At 39.7% G+C, this 18410-nt stretch overlaps 1 long non-coding RNA gene and 1 pseudogene across 1 annotated transcript; both read left to right on the forward strand.

Annotated features, from left to right (window-relative positions):
- Positions 1–6143: 6143 nt before the first annotated feature.
- On the forward strand, positions 6144–14061 carry LOC122644834 (annotated as a pseudogene).
- Positions 14062–16410: 2349 nt separating this feature from the next.
- On the forward strand, positions 16411–16960 carry LOC122646479. Its single transcript, XR_006330626.1, has 3 exons — positions 16411–16444; positions 16548–16794; positions 16915–16960. It is a non-coding gene; the product is annotated as an uncharacterized LOC122646479 (long non-coding RNA).
- Positions 16961–18410: the final 1450 nt, after the last annotated feature.

Raw genomic sequence — 18410 nt, forward strand, 5'->3', positions numbered from 1 at the left:
TTTTTTTTTTCTTTTTTTTTTTAAAGACCAACAAGAAAAATCACTAATATAACATAAACGTATACAATATTCACCACATCACTCACCATAGTTGTTACAGAACAACTACTAAGACGCTTTCTCAATAATGGTACGTAAAATCTGGTTACAAACAGACACACACATTCTCTCCTTAGTAAAAGCTGATATGGATGGTTTTCTACAAGTTTCATTGCCAACTGAGCTGCCATATGGCAGAAAACAAACTTGTACAAAGAGGCTCTACAGGCTATGAAGAGAAGCCTCTCCCCATCATAGCAACCATCATCCACCATCCATGACTCTATCTGATAAAATAAGTTTGACAAAAAAATTAAAACCCAATGCACGTTCTCATCATATCTGCAGAATCCTATGATTTTAAGCTTATTCACAACTTGTTTGAAAACTTTCCTTTGGACAAAATTTGGTATGATACAAAAAGAACTAATAAATCCAACCTACATACATGCTTACATCACAAGGCAACAATGGCTTTTCTGCAAAGCAGCAACTCTTCTATTTCAATAGTATCTTGCTGCCCCTACACTTGAGCACTCCACCCTACGCTTGAGCACTCACCCCCACCCCTTGCTGCCCACACACCCGAACACTTTTTCCTTCACCCCATGCTGTCCATACACACCCTCACAAACTTACACTAATTTATTCACACACCCCCACACCTTGGTGCCCCTACACCTGAGCACTCAACCCCACCCCATGCTGCCATGGTACTAAATCTCGTTTCGTTTCGGTGTTTCGGTTTGACCGAAATTTTCGAGATACCAAAATTTTATCGAATTATGGTATTTTTCTGTGGGTATAAAATGCCAAAAATGACCGAGATTTTCGAAATTTTCGAAACGAGATGACCGAAATTACCGAGATTTCCGAAATTTCTGAAACGAGATGATCGAAATTTCCAAAATATTCGAAATATTGCATTTTTTCATATCGGACTTGCGTTTCATTTCGGACAGATCGAGATACTCAAAATATTCGATATCTCGACTGAAATTTCGCGAGTTTTAGTACTATAGCATGCCATAATCACCCTCACAAACTTTTACTCACACACCTGAGAAATTCAGAATTCATACTCGAAGAAGGATTCTAGGAAAAAAAGGTGTTAAGATTGGATTCTGGAAACAGAGTTTAATAATGATGTATAAAATTAAAATTTGAAAACCAAAACTATCTTAATTACCCAAGGGGGAAAAAACAAGATATCTAATCCACACCTTTCTATAAACATGGTAAGTAAAACCATTCCCATTTAGTGTATTGGGAAAAAAAAGTGTATGAAATTAATATAAGGGCAGCATAGTAATTTTAATTTTGTACTCTTCAATTGTTCCCCTTGGCCCCAACATATTGGCGTCGGGGTCCTCTACTACCCTTATTGCCGTATGCACCCCAGACAAAGTAAGGCGGCAAAAAGACTGCCCTACCCGTGCTCGAGCGGGGGTAAGTGTCATGCTCCCATCCCAATAAAGGATATTTTACAAGAAAAGGGGATGACTGGGACTACAGGTTCATCCAACACTACCAGGATCACAGATACAGTGTTCTGAGCCACAGTCTACCCAATTATCACTGCATGATAATGTCAGGGAACGTATCCAAATGGAATAAATCTTTCCAATTTTAGAGTTAGCGAAAGCATAAATCATTTAAATCATATAAATATAGAGCATCGGTTCTCTAATGATAGCCCATAACACAGTTACAATACCCCGTATCCATTTGGTATATTCCATACATTATGCATAAAATTTATATATAAATGAAGATGAATATAGAAATAAATAATTAAATCACGCCATAAGGGCACCATTCTTGGGTGTACATCGATGCCCAAGTTCAAGCCACCGGCTCCACTCGATTCGCATCCATAAGTGCGCATCAAGAGATTACCTGCATATCAACTAAAAGAGGTTGCGCAATGTAGCTAGCTCCATAAGCTAGTGAGAGAGCAAAGGGGAATGCACATACACATAAACATACAATCTCAGGCGTTCATGGTGCATGCTAATGTTGGATTCATTTTTCACCTAACACACAAATTCTAAGTCAAGTGTATGCTACTATGATAACTCGGAAGACACTGTGGGTGACTTAACTTATCGTCATACTAAAATCTCAAATTATCACGACGGAGCTTACGCCGGTAGAAGCCATCAAGCCACCTAGTGGCAGACCCCGATAGTCATCACTACCCCTAACCTGACCTCTTTCCCTCACAGGCAACAGGTGCTCAAACTATCTAACACATAATCCCCTGTTGGTAAAGGTCATAGCGTAAAGGAACAAGAATCCTAGCCATAGATATACTACATATAAATCCTATCGTCCCGAGAGGTATTCCGGGTGCATCAACATCCCATTCCATCTAGTACCCGAGTACTAGCACAACATGATGCATACAGATCAGAATGACAATTAACAAGTTTCATAATAAATTCTGGGGTTCTGGTACCGGTACGCCTGTCACCGTGACCCGATACCCTAATGAGAATATTTTCACATCACATTAGTAAAAGTTCACATCAAGATCAATAATGCAATGCACAAGATGCTTATACTCATATAGTAGCATGATAATGATTTCTTAATAGATATTCAAGCCCAAACAAATCACCCAAATCCCACTCACCTAACTCGGGTATCACCCGGTGTGGTTAACATGAATCTCACTGGTGCACCATCTATCCATCGAGTTGGGTAGCCTAAGAATGCAAGAGCAAACGTCAAAAGATGTATAGAGGGGTCCCATCTTATGTCCCTAAAGTTGAAATTGAGTTTCAACCAAGACAACACGGATGGACTCACGGACGGAAGCAACAGGGTGAATCCGTCCCTGACTCTGTTTAAGCCAATAGGTCAAAACACAAGGGACGGATCCACGGATGGAACTTTCACCTGGATCCGTTCGAACCTGAGACCTACCTGAGAGCGAACGAAATCACGGATGGAGGCAACAGAGTAAATCCGTCCCTTCATCCATTCGGTGTTTGAGACATTCCTGAGAGGGAATGAAACCACGGACGGAGACAACAGAGTAAATCCCTCCCTTCACCCGTTCGGTTCCTAAAACATTCCCTAGGCCTACCTCATAGGTCCAATTTCACATATGGATCTAATCCTATTTTGGTCCAACATAGGGTTTGGTGGTTCAAAACCAGGTAATCAGCAACTGAAGCTGAAGTGTAACTGATAGAAAGCCTTTACTAAGCTTGGTCTTCTTCATTAAGGTTTTATTTAAGGGCCAAGCCTCACCTTGAGTCCCAGATGGAACCCTAGGTTAGCTCAACTCAAGAAACCTACTTCCAATCAAGAGTGTAAATGGCGAGGAGGGAGATACTAAGAGATAGGACATACCTTGGTAAGTGGAGCTCCAATCCCAGCCCTAGCCAGCCTTGAAGATCCACCTCCTCCTTTCTCCTTCTTCCCTTTTTCTTCTTTTCTTTAATCCCTGTCCAGACAGCAAGAGGAGGGAAGGTAGGGCAGTCAAACCCCTTTGGCATGCCTTCCATCTTCTTCCTTTCTCCTCCCATTCCTCTTCCTTACTTCTTCTTCTTCTTTCTTTCCTTTTCTCCTCCACGATTTTGGCTTGGAGGGGGAGAGATGAGAGAATATGGGGCTAAGCCCTATCTTTTAAGGACCAAAAGAGGCCTTAGGGCTTGTTTACCTTAGTGTCCCTAAGACTAAGGATGGTCTTTTAGGACTAAATTGGCCTTAAGGCCTGTTTGGCTAGGGTCATAAACCCTAATTAGTCCATTTAGTTAGGACACATTTGGGTTAGCCTAAGGTCCTATAAAGGGCACATTAATTCTAGGGCTTGTTTGGTTCAAGCTAAGTAGAAGCATCCATTATTTATTTAAATTAAGTCTTGTGGGCCCACCTTCATGACCCAACTAAGCAATTGAAGGTAAGGGGTGGGAATCCATCTTGTCCAAAGGTCTAGTTATGGTGTCTGGGACACAGGGACGTGGGTCCCACATGAAAATACTTCAAAAGGGCAAGAAACAATACAAACGGATCCATGAACGAAACTAGTTTAGTGTGTCCGTTTGTGACTCCGTTGCTACTGTCAGGGTCCAAACCTCAAGGAAAATTTTGGGGCTTTGACCCATACTTTCAGGGCTTCGAGAGGATACGTATAATAGAAATTTAAAGTTTAAGGTCGCAGGTGTTGACTCTTGTCATCGTGGCATTACCTGTTGGTAAAAGTCTAATTTGACCCGGGGTATTTGGATGTATTTTGGGTGCGGGTGTAACATTCCCCCAACCTTATAAAAATTTCATCCTCGAAATTCGACGCGTCTAAAGGTCTCAACGGGTGAGGATTGTTAAGTAACAATACCTCTAGTCACCCACTGTACGGACTAAGCCAGGGGTCCGGTCAAGGTGGGGTAGTGCCTACATGGCACGGCAGGGCTTACAATTTCTCTTCCATATAGAATCGCATTACCGCGGGGGTGAGGTTCATAGTAACCCCGGGGCTCAATTGGGTTTAAGTGTTGAGAATTAAAATATACCAAGAAAATAGGGCCTCAAATACTAATTCAAGCCAGAAGGACAAAAGGTCTCTTGATCTTCCCAATCGGGTCGGTATTACATTCTTGTACCCTTGAGTTACAAGGTTTAACTTCATCCAGTCCTTGACACAGGGTTCGTATTATGAATGCTTTCACATTGGATCTTTTCATTACTTATCCTAACTTCAGAATGACTTGAAATATTGATGGAATCTCCTATTGTTCACTCCCAGTACGGAGGGAATGCATTTGGTGACCCATTACCCCGTTCATATCTATTGTTGGAGAAGGTCTTGTTACATCCTTTAGTTTCAACCTTCACAACCTCGCAAGTCCACAATCCATCCTTCCAACGGAAGTAGGTCCACATTAGTCCTCTTTGAGAACCTAACAATCCTTTACCAATTTTGGTCTAAGTCATTTCTTTTAAGTAGGTCCTAAAGTTCATTGACCAATAACCCACAACTAACTTGATTAAGGTCAAGCTCAAACTAACTAACATAGTAAGGTCAAGGCAAGGTCATACTAGCAATACATGGAAGCCATCATAGTTAACCATTTAGGGTTTGAGGGAGGTAATTATTTGGTTTCAATGTTTCACACATAAGTATAAAATAACTCAATAATTATATTCACATCCCTAAGAAGGTATCAGTCACCAAGGTAAATTCATAAAAACCAGAAATTCTTAGGTACAACACACTAGATCATTTAGGAGTTCTAAATACGACTTAGAACTCCATCTATGGGTCTAATTTAAAAGTTTAGATGGACCAAGCAAAAGTCCAATTTGGGTTATCACTAGCAGGTGAGGATTCAGGAATGGCTTTCACTTGTACATGATCTCCATTAGTTGTTTAGACTAGGTTGTTTAAAATAACAAGCTTGACACTAGGTTGTTACCTTCCTTGCTCTGTCTGACCACAAATTCTCATTTGATATATTCATTGGTCTTCTCCCGCAAGGTTTATTTTTCCCAAGATATTATCTTTGATGAGACTCGCATGTCTTTTTCTGGCAGAGACCGACTTCAGGGGGAGACATGTGGAGAAAAACATCTCGATTATAGTGATTTTGATGTTGAAATTGTCCCGTTGCCAATTGATGATCAACCAAATGAAACTAATGATGATGTTAATGACCAAACCGGTCATGTTGATGACCAAACCAGTCATGTTGTTGATGATACCGGTCATATGATTGATGATACACCTACTGTTGAAGTTAATGATCAAAGGGAAGCAATCATCACCCCTGCTGCACCTGTTCGTAGGTCCATTCGTATTCCTCAGTCATCGACAAGGCTTCGAGATTATACCACATATTGTTCCACTCGGTTTCCTATGCAGGACTATTTAGTTTATGATAACATCTCATCTGGTTTTCGGGTTTTCTTATGTGCTATCGATACTCACAAAGAACCCGTAAATTTTTTTGAAGCCAAGAATTCTTCTGTTTGGCAAAAGGCTATGAATGAGGAGCTAGAGGCACTCAGTAGGAACAAAACTTGGAATGTTACTACCTTACCAGAAAGGAAGTGTTTAGTCGGTTGTTGATGGGTGTATAAAATTAATTATAAAAATGATGGGTCTATTGAGCACCACAAGGCAAGATTGGTTGCGAAAGGATACACTCATACGTTTGGTGAAGATTACAAAGGAGATATTCACACCAGTTGCGAAGATGAATACGGTTAGAGTTTTGATGTCTATTGCTATTAACTATGAGTGGCCTCTTTTCCAAATGGACATTAACAATGCGTTCTTGTAAGGAGATTTCGAAGAAGAAGTTTATATGGATGTCCCCCCCGGGCATCACTTGGAACACCAACCTGGACCTGTTTGCAAGCTTAATAAAGCTATATATGGGCTTAAACAATCACCACGTGCTTGGTATGGAAGATTAAACACTGCTCTTGAAGGAGTTGGTTTCACAAAGGGCAAGTCGGATTCCTCATTATTTGTTAAACACAGTAACAAAGGAATTATGGTTGTTCTCATCTACGTCGACGACATTGTTATCACTGGTAACAATATCTAAGAAATTGAGTCTCTTAAATGACATTTGAATAAGGAGTTCGACATCTTGATCCCAGGATCGTAGTTTAACCTACAAGAAAGTCTGATAGTCAATTGAGTATGAAACAAACCAATATCCAACCACATGTATCTCATTTTTTTAATGTATAGGACAAGTAAATGGCAAAAAAATAGGGCCAATCAGGACCAACCTAGCCCGATCAGGGTCAATTAGGGCCGGGCTAGGCTGAACCTGACAGGGTTGGGCATGGGCTGAGATATCAGCCCGACCTAGGGCTGGGTTGGGCTTAGGTTAAGCTAAGAAGACTCAAGGGTTGGGCTAGGGTTTTGAAAACCCCAGCCCAACCCAGCCCTGTTTCACCCCAAGTCCCCTAGGTGTTGGCGTGTTGCCTAGGTGATCAATCTAAGGATCGTTATCCTCTGCTGTCCGTTGCCCAAACAGCACCTGCTGTCCCCTCACATGGGGGCAAAATGATGACTTAACCTCCCTGCCCGAATACATTGCCTGAGGGAGGTCAAGTCGTCATTCGCGCCCATGTGAGGGAACATGACTGTGCTGTTCGGGCAGCGAATAGCAGAGGATAAAAATTCGTCAATCTAACGCCTTATGACATCGTGTGTGGTAGCTTTATGTTGTTAAATTTTTTTTAACTTAATATTTTGTATTTAGTTTTATTCCATTTCTTAAATTATTGGCGGGTGTATATGGAGTATCTACACTGAAATACATTAGATCAAGCCTATAAAAGCCTACTGTTTTTTGGTAAGATATAAAGCCCACTTTATATATGTGTATTTGATTTTATTGATTTATTCTATTTCTTAACAAGTCATTGGTATGCGTATATAGAGTATCTACAATGAGATACATTGGATAAAGGCTATAAAAACTCCTTTTTTCTCATGTCCAAAGATCTCACCGAGTTGGTGCAATTTTTTTTTTGACTCGAAGCCTCAACTCGGTGAGTTTTAGACCTAGTTTGGGTCTAAAACTTGGTATTCAGCCTATTTTAGGCCATTTAAACACAATGACACTATCAGATTTTGCAAAAACAAAGTCCAAATATGAGTTTCACTTCAGACCATAGGTTGGCAGGTGACAACATACTAAAGTACCCTACTCTACACATAAATTAGTAATAGAAAGCAATCAAAACATTCAATCCCAGAACTAGCTCATTGGGAATTATGCACATAGCATTTCAATGTCATAAAATGTTGCATAAAAACTAGCCATTACAATAGCATTACAATACATCAATCTTTAAGCAAATGTTACATAAAATGTGATCGAGTAATGAATTCAGTCCCAAAACTATGCACATAGCATTCCAATGTCATAGTGTTGCTATAGTTGTGCACATAGTTCGCCACAACAGTCATATAAGTGTTGTCATCAACATATGTCAAATCCCCTATCCTAGGGTACATGGGAGCAATGTTCTAAAACTCAGAACTCGGTACCAACTTGGTCCTTAGAAAAACCGAGTCGAGTTGAGATCTCGCCGAGATCTCACCAAGTTGATGCACTTTAAAATGTTAGATGGGTCGAGATCTGGGTCAACCCGAGATCTTGACCTGAGTTTCGAGATCTCACCAAGATATTGTATAAAAATGTATCGTATATCATCTCGTCTCGATTTCTCAAAAAATCGAGAAACTCGCCGAGATCTCACGAGTTCTCGAACTATGAATGTTCATAATCCAATAACAGAAAAAGTTGTTCTTAATTCCATGTAGGAAACACAAAATCACAATAGAAAACAAGCACAACAACAAACCCGCCTGGAGAAGAGAAGACAATGAAGATCGAGAAGAAAAAGAAGATAGACGTGTCCGGTCGCATACCTCTGAAGTTGAAGAAGACAACTACTTCGAGTAGGCAGAAGAGGAAGTGAGGTTACGTTATCAGGAAGAACGGGTACAACTAAAGATGAACATAACAGAAAGAGATGCAAAATTATCTCGGAAGGAGGAAGAGGAGGCAATTCGGCGATTTATAAAGCCTTAGAGAAAGGCGATATTGCAACTCTGAGAAAAGTATCGAGACAAGAATACTTAAAGAAAAGAGAACAAAAAAAGATGGAGGAGATGAATGATGAAATAGAAGATGAGAAGTATCTCTTTAAAGGTGTCAAACTAAGAGAGGCAGAACATCGTGAACTAAGGTATAAGAAAGAAATTCTTGAGCTTCTAAAGAAGAATAGGTCTAATGAAGAAGATCTGGATAGTTATACTCATGAGTACCAGATGCCTGAAGCCTATGATCATGAAGGTAGTGTAAATCAGGGGAAGAGATTTTCTGCAGCTCTTCAGCGTTATAGGGATTTTGCTTAGAAGGAGACGACATAGGAGGATCATCCGATTGGAAAGGCAATCTTGAAGTTTGGTTCAATAGATAAAAAAAAAAAAAAAAAAAACTGATGATTATCAATATGTGTCTGAGGACTAAATTGAGTTTATCAAAACATCTATGATTGAGGGTGACAAATTTGAAGGGGAAGAAGAGCAAAATCTTCAGAAGATGGAGATATCGGCTTTACAGAGGCTTCAAAATGAGAGAAAAACTCTGCCTGTCTATAAATATCGAGAAGAACTACTCCAGGCTATCCATGATCATCAGGTTCTTGTAATTGAAGGTGAGACTGGATCTGGAAAGACAACTCAAATACCTCAGTATCTTCATGAAGCTGGCTACACAAAACATGGGAAAGTAGGATGTACCCAGCCAAGACGTGTTGCGGCTATGGGTGTCGCTAAACGAGTTTCTAAGGAGATGGGAGTTAAGCTTGGTCATTGGGTTGGGTACTCTATCCGATTTAAAGATTGTACATCTGAGATAGCAGTTATCAAATATATGACTGATGGAATGTTGTTGAGAGAATTCCTCACATTGCGTTTGGTTGCATAAATCTGTGGGTGTTACATCCACAGATGTATTAATCTCAATTAAATTTCCCGTTTGGTTGGAAAAATGGATTTGCATCCGGAGATACACGAAATCTTGAGATGCATCATTTTGGTGTAAAAATTGAAATCTTGAGATTCCACCTCAATTGGTGAAATCCAAATAGATGCACAACTTAAGGGGCAGGGTATAAAAGGTCATGTATCTAAAAATGCACAAATTATCGAGGAAAAAATCGATTGTTCTTGAGACCTAAAAATCTACTGTTTGAAGACCTCTGCAAGCGAGACCTGAAGAGCAATCGTTCAAAAATCTGCAAGCAAGACCTGAGTAGGTACTTCCTTCCTCTCTCTCGCTCTCACTCTCTCTATCTCTTTGTGTCCGTCTCTCTCTCTCTCTCTCTCTGGGAAGATCTTCTTCAATGGAAGACCATCGTTGGAGCTCAAACCCTTCATCTCAACTCCTTTGCAAACCCTTCTCAAGCTCTTGGCATATATTTTCAAGTCATCTGCAACTCAAAGCCCATGCAAATCTCTTCTACCTGATCGACTTGTTGAACTCTTTGCTACTTGATCGACTTGCTGAACTCTCCAGGTATTGCTTCGAAACCTTGGTCCTCACTCTCTCTTCGCCCCTCTTCTCCCTAACCCTATTCCTTGGTCCTCAAATTTTTAGGGTTCAACGATGAGTAGAAGGTTGTGAGTTTTGTTGCCATTATTGGCTCAAAATCTATTACAAAAAACCCATTTTTCCCTTCATTCTTCTCTCATGGTTGAACCCTAGATTTCACAAATCTCACAAATTTCATCTATTCTTAATGATTTTCTGAATTTTATGTTGAGTATGTTGTGGTTTTTCTAATTGTAATGTTTTTTGGTAGTTAATGTTGGATTTTATGTTGGGGATTATACATGCTCATTGTACCCCCTAAGGATCTCAACTCCGAATCATCGTTAAGGAAAATGAACTATACAACTATATTATGAAAGCGTTTGAAATCCTTTAGTTTTTTTTTTTATTACAACTACATTTCTCAAAATTCATTATCAAGCTAGAATGCATTCCAAGAATGCACAACAAACGTAGCCTAAGAGTAAAATATCCTCAATTATTTTACTCAAAAATAAATAAATAAATATCCTCCATATAGTAATGATTTCAACTATTAGAATGCACAGATATGAAAGTTTGAAGACCCCAAAACCCCTACTCCTTATGTTTCCGAGATCGAACAAAAGGAGTGATCATCCTTTCCTTGGAATTTAACTTGGAGAATTATATCATCAAAGCTATGGACGGTAACATGTCTTCGATGATCGGCTCAATTTGCATGCTCGGCAGCTGCATGGATATGCTCCTTCCCCAAACATGCTCGGAGTTATTTATCTCTTTTATTACTTATCCTTTTATGACTGTGCCTGGAACCCACCCATAAACGAATCATTATTCCTCCGCCGCCATTTGTTATTCTACTCTTTGTCTTTCTCAAAATGGTCCTTTTATTATTTCTTCCTATTTTGGGGATCCACGTTTTCCCTTGAAAAGCATTTGAAAAAGTTAAAACTTGAACTCTTCTTCTCCTGGGCAGTTACTTGTCGTTTAAGCTTTCTCCGAGCAATTCGATGAATCTCTTCATCATTTTCTTTTCTTGGTTTTCGTTATTCGATCTCCACCACATGTTTGAATCTATGAAAATGATCTGGGGCATCCCTTTTCTCTGCATTCAAGTATTTACATACTGTCTCTTTCATCTTCCTGTTTTTCTTCATCGTCTTTTGGAACTCTGTTATTTATCAAGCACCACATCACATGTGATAACATGTATCCAAACCCTTGATAAATTAAAATCACATTTAATTGCAAGTGGGTGAAGAGAGGAATCTCTTCACCCATCTACTTCCTCCAAAAACAAAACAAAATAAAAATTCTGTTTTGAAAAAGAAACCCCCCTTTTTTGTTTTTAATTAAAACTAGAGGGTAAACCAAGAAGGGTGTATGCAGCTTACATGGGTAGGCCGCATGCACCCAGTGCGCAGCCCACAAGCCACCACCCACAAGCAGTAGCCCGCAAGCCAGCAGCCCACGCATAGGCCGTGCGCTGGCTGCTGCCAGGGCCTCTCGTGGGCAATGCGCAAAGGCCACGGGCAGGGAAAGAGGGGGCGTGCGTAGAGGCTTGGAGGCGTGCGTTCTCCCCCCCCCCCCCCCACATAATCATGATCATAAATTTTAAAAAATATATATTATCATTAACCCCACTTGGATATCAATAATTGGAAAAATAAAGTAAACACAAATCCATCATCACATGGGTAAGTTGTTAAATCTAACAACCTTGTAACTACCCATGTGCACATGGGAAGGTTGTAACAACAACCACATAACCACCCATGTGCAAATTCAATCAAGAATTTGAAACTTGCATCCCATACATAATAATTACATTAAAAAATTAAGGATTTGATATTCATGGGTGAGAAAGGTGGCTCTGATACCACATTATAGGTCAAACTACGGTCCTGGGATCAAGTCATGGTTTCTCTGGAAACCAATTATAAACCAATTAAGGTATTGCATGCTCTGGGTTAGCCCATTGTTGCCCATGGGTGCCCAATTTAAATTTTAGGGTTTCCCATGGTTGCCCATGGGAACCCTAGTTCATCCCAATTAGGGTTTAGTCTGATAAACCAATGTCCTGCCCTTCTCTTTTGTATCCCATGCAATTATAGAACCCAAAAGAGATGGAGAAATTCATCTCTAATGCATCACATGGAAAGAGGGATCCATCACATACCTGAATGCGTAGCAGAAACAAATCGATTCGGGTTTCTTTTGCATCCCATGAATAATCAATAATAAAAATCAAGAGGAATTAATAAAGAATTGCTAACCTGATAAGCCTCAAGTGTTACTCCTCCAATAGACAATGGTTCTTCCTCCAATGAGTACTCCAAGTAAACAGATCTGAACCTCCAATGGTGCAGCCAAAGTTCTTCAAGCCAACCCCAGAGGCCCTTCAGTTCTTCAAGCACAGGTCTATGTTTCTAAAACCCTAACTCTCAATCATAGTAGAGAGAAACAAGAAGAAGAAGAAGAGATCACAAGAGGGATAGAGAGACCAAAACACATCCAAGAGGGGGCAGGCAGAAAACTTGGAGACTGTGTGCCCCCTCTGCGTTTTGGTCCCCTTTTATAATAATAGGGTTTAATTAAAATCCTGGATGGATTTAGATAAAGCCCTATGAGAGTCTAACTCTCTCTCTCTTTGTTTGGCAGTTCTGTTTAAACTCAAAATGCTTCGAATTGGTGAAGAAGCAGAATCTACTAGGGAATGATTTAATTAGTTACTTTATTTAAATTTATGGATAATTATAATTACCACCATATCCATTAATTAAATAAAGAACGAATTATTTTAGTAAATTCCAAATAACTCTCTACATGATAATAAATTATCATGTACAACCCCCCCCACTAATCAACACCATCATTATGGAATCTAGGGCATGTACACTTGTACTGCCAAACCCCATTCCATAGTACATGTCCATATAAGAGTGTCTATGTATCTGATCGGATCCCGTAAAACCCGATAAAACACTTTGTTCAAATAATCATATATAATCTATTATTTTATGTAAAATAGATTTTGCAAAAACCAATCCCAAAACGGCATTGGATCTAGATTTCGATCCGATCATACACAGACAATCTCAATCTTGGTGTTCCCCAATCGGGCAGTGGTGACCATGATGAGTAACTCCTTCACTTACAAAGTGTTCACGCATTCCCAGAACACCGGCTTTGACTCACTTGAGTCTCAGCCATTGATGAACCAAAGAATGCAATCACACTTTGCAGCGACAAGGTTCCCTCAGGTAAAGGGTGTACTTCCATCTTAAACCAATTGGTTCAAAGTGGGGTTACTTCAATACTCCCCCTTACTTGCAGGTCTTCTTGTGGTCCTTGTCTTTGTGGGTGTAGCAGGGCCCATCATCGACGGAGGGCCAACGTAAACGCTTTGATACCATATTAAGCTTCCATCTTAAAACCAATTGGTTCAAAGTGGGGTGGCCTATTATGGCTCTTATACTTGATAGTCAAAGCACCCACAACTGATGTGGGATTACCTCAATACTCAAAAACATGCAATGGATTTCTATATTTTTGATTGCATGTCATTTTCCGATCATTGTTTCAGTTAATACACAATGAGAAGATTAAAGCAGGATTGGATAACATCGATGATCTAATAGAAAAGAGATTGGATGAGCTATTGCAATGGTATCTCAAGGATTTAAAGGAGGATATGTTACAGGATAATGGTTGGCCATTAACTTTATCAGCATATAAAGTCTCCAAAGCTGCCATTAATGCTTATACCAGGATTCTTGCCAAGAAGTTTCCCAAATTGGGCATAAACTGTGTTCATCTTGGTTATGTGAAACCAGACATGTCAGGTAACACAGGGATGCTGACAGTTGAAGAAGGTGCTAAAGCACCTCTAAAGTTGGCTTTGTTAGCTGATGATGGCCCTTTCTGGGCTCTTCTTTGATCAAATGGAAGTATCTACCTTCTAATTCAAGACTCCAGAGAGTTACAGATATCTTATCATTAATAACTCTTCTTAAGGCTATATTTATGTATGATAAACCCAAAATCACACCAACCAATCAGAGGCCACCACGTGTCCCAGCCCAAGTAGGAAGACCATCCCAAAGTCGGCCACCTTACATTTCACTCGATTGGCCCGTACGGGCTACTACCATCAACAAGGAAGTCCAGGTACTATGGGCTACTACCATCAACAAGGAAGTCCAGGAACTATGGGCTACCAACGCCAACAACAAGATATACATTATCTCATGGGTACAGGGCACCACCTACCAGCAACATAGTCCTAGATGGACTCAAGCACCAAGGATCTTATCCAACACACTAAGACGTTTAAATGACTGTCCACCAGGAACATCTATCCTACCGGGACTCTATCTCCTTTAGGGGACCAACCAACCAAGAGAAGAATCCTACTACTTAGGAACTCTATCTACTACGAAGGTTATTCGTCATCAACTGGGACTCTCCACACCGCCACACTCCACTATAAAAGGGAAGGTACTCTACCCCATCAACCCATCTTGAATTCTAATCATTCATCTGTTTGCTCAGAGAGATCTAACTTAGGCATCGGAGAGTCCTAGGCTGGAACCACACCGGTTCTCCTTTGTCACCCTGGTCCTTTTGCAGGTTACGGCACTCAAGGGACCATCGGACGATTTCTTAATGCAACAATGTAAAAATATAAGATCTAAATATGCCCTACTTAATGTGCAATTTTAATTTAAGAGAAGATAATGGAAGCATGTTCTTTCCATTAGCCAAACCGCTAATGATTAAAATTGAGGTGGAGAGATCGATACACTGTTGATGTATATTGGCATCCTACATCCCAAGCCAAAGGGTACACATGATGGCAATGCATCATGGTTCATATATAGGGGGCTAGGGGTGTCAATTCTAGGCCCGGCCCAGCCCAACAGATGCTACTGAGCCAGCTAAAGTCTGGCCCGTTTGTCAGGTTTAAGCTCAACACATTTACTAATCGAGTGGTCCCAATGAGGGGTTCTAACCCGTTGGGCCCCTGACTGGACCGACCAATTCTAGTTTTGACCAGCCCAACCCTTTAACTTGTAAACTTCCCCTCCCCTTCTCTCTTGTGGTCTACCCTGTGTGGCTATGTCAATATTTACCTGTGTGTTGAAATTAAAAGGAAATTATATGAAATTGACCAAATTGGAGATACTTTACCTGAAATGTTGCACCAATTACACTATTACAGTAGCAGATTTCTCACCAACTCTAATTGCACCCAAGAGAGCACAAAGAAAATAAGCAATTACAATTTAAAGTATTAAAAAAGGCATCCAAGTCTAAAGGCAAATAAATTGACTGTAATGGTTGTCACTTGTAAGTATTTTGAAAATTAGAACCTAACTTGGGTGGAGTCACGAATCCCAGATTTGGAAAGGAACAAAATCGGGTGTCACACTACTAAAAAATGGATGCACTGTTTAAAACCTGTTTAGATTTAAACAGGCCCATAGCCCGGTTCTGAACTGTTTAAGGCCTGATTATATTACCCGATTATAGCTCGAGCTCGACCGAGCTCATCCAAGCCTGGCTTGATTATATAAACGGGTGGTCACGGTGTAGGCATTAAGCACTGTGAGGTCTGGCTAGGCCCGACTGAGCCTGACTGATTGACACCCCTATAGGGGGCCCATAAGACCATAGAAGAGAGAGAATGTGTGCGTGTTAGTGAAGACACAAAGTACGAGGGATTTTTATCCTCTAAAGTGCAGTGCATTGCCCAATGCACATTTAAAATGCGTCCACTGCACTTGGGAGGATAAAAATTAAAAAATTCGAGTATGAGAAAGCATGTACGATAGTAAAGTTAGGAAACAAGGTTCTCAAACTTTCCTATATGCCCTAGTAGTTGATGTGGTTATTTTAGCCGTTGGATAGGGAGGTCATGGTCTGGAATAGTCATAGGTGTCAAATTTCAGCCCAAATTCAGTCAAATACCTTCCTTGCATTAGCATGCATCCCATGTATGTATATGTATGTATATTTATGCATTCAGTTTTTCGATAACTTTTATGCACTCACAAAAGGAGGTCACGGACTCTCTAAGTTTAAGTGTACCTATCGAAAGAAAAGAAAAGAAAAGAGAAACAACAATCAACAACCACACGTTCTCCCCCAATTATTGAATGGTTCCTTCCAATAAAACCAAGGCAAGAAGGAGATAACAAAAAAACTAAAAATGTACTAGTCTTCCTCTAATCAAGCCCAACGGGTTCATCTTCCATTGATCTCTTGCATAAAAAGATATATAAGATGGACAGAACCAATTATAACCCACAAAGAAAGAGGTATTGTTGTGTTATTTTCGATCTACTACCACTAATTTTATTTGCTTACTAGTGCTTATAATTACAAGTATATATAAATAAAGATGTGGTTTTTTCCTTTCAGGTGTGCGGTTGTTACGGGATCCAATAAAGGAATTGGATTGGAGATATGTCGTCAGCTAGCTTCCAATGGGATAATGGTTGTTCTAACAGCTAGAGACCAGAAAAGGGGTATTGAAGCTGTTGAGTCTCTCAAAACATCTGGATTCCTTGATAATGTGGTTTTTCATCAACTAGATGTAAAGGATCCTGCAAGTATTGCTTCACTGGCAAGCTTTATTGAAACCCATTTCGGAAAACTTGATATCTTGGTGAGGATGTACCAGCAGATCCCAAATTTAATTTTATACGAATCTTTACAAAGACAGACCTGCCGAGAGCCTAAGAAATGAAAGGATCCTAGTGAATCTGAAGACTTCATTATTTTGCAGGTGAACAATGCAGGTGTGGGTGGAGCAACGTTTACAGATCCTGAGGTTAGAAAAACCTTTAGGGAACGTACGTCAGTAAGTCCCGAAATGTAACTTTCTGTTTGGGAATTTTGGAATTATAAGAACCAATTAATTTTTGTTCTGAACATATTTGCAGCAGCTTTCTTGCTATTTATTTGTCTCTTTAAACTATAGGTTTGATGATGATTTCACATATAAAAACCTTGCTTGCTTGGAGTACAAGGGCATGTTTATAAACTTTTTGTGATAAGATATTTGAGGCTGTTGTGAGCAAATAAACTGTTAACAGGAAAGAATAGAGCTCAATGTAGGGCTGTAAATGGATAACTGAAAATTCGAATTCGATCCGCATCCATATCCGTTTAGGGGCATCCGTATTCGTTTAGAGATATCCGAAAAAAAATCCGAATACTCAAATAGAAATCCAAATCCGAATACTTAATTATAAAAAATTAAGTAAATAACGATCTATGGGGTTTTTGAAGATTCAACAGGTTCTAGAATATGAGGAAAAGAGAATCATGATCTAAAACTATGGATTGAGAGTGAGTTGTATCCACTAGGGGGAGGAAGGTTCGAGTTGTACAAGGCAAAGGTGTAAACGGATGGCCGAAAATCCGAATTCGATCCACATCCGAACCCGTTTAGAGGTATCCGTATTTGACCAGGAAATATCCGAATCCGATTACATCCGATCCGTATCCGATCTGTATCCGAACCGAATCCGATCCGTTTACAGGACTAGCTCAACACTTGGATGTGTTAATGAACATCCAAGCCTCTTTATTGATAATAGATGAGGGGAGAGAAAAATTACAGAATTGACCCCACATAGCCGACTCTATTTAATAATAGAGTCCGTTATAATGGGAAATAACAAGAATGACTAAAATACCCCCACAACACTAAATACAATATTTTAACATAAACGACTAGCTTCATTTAAAAAACAAATATTAATATTGCAGCTCATGGATAATGTTATGTACATGTGTTTTGAATTCTTGTACTCATTTCGAAGTTTACTCCGTTCTGACATTTTTGGTGGCTATTCGAAGGAGAATTTTTGTAAGGTCTGTGATGGTAGCAGAGAGCTTGGGCCAATAGGCCCAAGACCCGACTTGGAGGAGTATTACCTTTGTTTTATTGTCATGTTGTGTAAGCAAGAGAGAGAGGTGTGATTTGGGGATTTTCGTGTTTGGGTTTTATGGGGAGAATTATTGCTTCAACTTTTGGTGTTCTAAAGAGATATCAATTGTATTTTTCATCCATCACATAGTGAATCATCATCAGCTAATTCACCCGTGAATGTAGCAAATAAAATTGATGTGTAAACCACGTTAAATCTTTGTGTCAGCCTTACTTGAATCTGTAATGTTTCTTCGTGTTTCTTGATGTTTGCATTAACAAATAAGAATGACCACTTATTTATTTAATTTTTTATTTTTTATTTTTTGTTTTTGGATACTAGAATT

The sequence above is a fragment of the Telopea speciosissima genome, chromosome 11 (assembly GCF_018873765.1).
Source record: "Telopea speciosissima isolate NSW1024214 ecotype Mountain lineage chromosome 11, Tspe_v1, whole genome shotgun sequence".
Lineage (NCBI taxonomy): Eukaryota > Viridiplantae > Streptophyta > Magnoliopsida > Proteales > Proteaceae > Telopea > Telopea speciosissima.